The following is a 1,551-nucleotide window of genomic DNA, read 5'->3' on the forward strand; positions in this document are numbered from 1 at the left end:
CTTGTCTGCTGCCTCTGTGCCGCCATGGAGTCCTGCAGGCCCCCCACCCCCAAGGGCTCGTCCACAGAGCGTGGGGCTAATCCCTTTCATGGTCTTTGCTTTTTTTATAGATCCCAAGATTCATTAAGGCTTTTCACAACACAATGAAACAAACAAAACATTTCCAAACAGAAAATAGTAAAAAAAAGAGAAAGAAGAAAAGAAGTTAGAGGAATATAAGGTCTCTCACTGATATATCCTAACTTTTATCCCATACAGGGGAGCGGCTGCCCTCCCAGCTCTCACCTGGGAGCAGCCCTTTCTTCCCCCAGCCTCCCCCCCCCCCGGAAATCTCCCCTTCCCTGCCTCTCATACGGGGTCTTTCACCAGCTTTCCATCATCTCCACCTGTATGCAATTCTTACCAAAATACATTGATAGCATTAAAAAGAAGTAATAAAATAACAGGAAGAAATGGAAAATGAAAGTGATAGATACCGTGTTTCCCACATTTTAAGACACCATCTTATATTTATTTTACTCAAGAAAATAAACCTATGGCTTATTTTCGGGGGGGTGTCTTTTTTTTTTTTTTACTACTGTAAGTACCTCCAACCCAAAGCCAAACAATGGCAACAACACGAGGTCTTGGGCGCTTTATCCGGCACCAGCAGAGAGGAAAGAGACGCAGCGATTTCCCCTCTTGCCTGGGTCAGCACTTACCCTTATTATTTATCTGTGCAGAGCTAAACCTAAAGACCCAAAGGGCGGAGTGCCGGGGGGGGGGGAGAGAGAGAGAGAGAGACCTGCTCTTCCTTGGTCTCTGTTCCGCCTTGTGCTCTTCAGCAAAGCGATTCACACGTACACCCGCCACCATAGAATCATAGAATCATAGAATCATAGAATCGTAGAGTTGGAAGGGACCACAAGGGCCATCCAGTCCAACCCCCTGCCAAGCAGGAAACACCATCAAAGCATTCCTGACATATGCCTGTCAAGCCTCTGCTTAAAGACCTCCAGAGAAGGAGACTCCACCACACTCCTTGGTAGCAAATTCCACTGCCAAACAGCTCTTACTGTCAGGAAGTTCTTCCTAATGTTTAGGTGGAATTTTCTTTCTTGTAGTTTGAATCCGTTGCTCCGTGTCCGCTTCTCTGGAGCAGCAGAAAACAACCTTTCTCCCTCCTCTATATGACATCCTTTGATATATTTGAACATGGTTATCATATCACCCCTTAACCTTCTCTTCTCCAGGCTAAACATACCCAGCTCCCTAAGCCGTTCATCATAAGGCATCGTTTCCAGGCCTTTGACCATTTTGGTTGCCCTCTTCTGGACATGTTCCAGCTTGTCAGTATTCTTCTTGAACTGTGGTGCCCAGAACTGGACACAGTACTCCAGGTGAGGTCTGACCAGAGTGGGATACAGTGGTACTATTACTTCCCTTGATCTAGATGCTATACTCCTATTGATGCAGCCCAGAATTGCATTGGCTTTTTTAGCTGCTGCATCACACTGCTGACTCATGTCAAGTTCGTGGTCTACCAAGACTCCTAGATCCTTTTCACATGTA

This window comes from Zootoca vivipara, chromosome 3, assembly GCF_963506605.1.
Source record: "Zootoca vivipara chromosome 3, rZooViv1.1, whole genome shotgun sequence".
Classification (NCBI taxonomy): domain Eukaryota; kingdom Metazoa; phylum Chordata; class Lepidosauria; order Squamata; family Lacertidae; genus Zootoca; species Zootoca vivipara.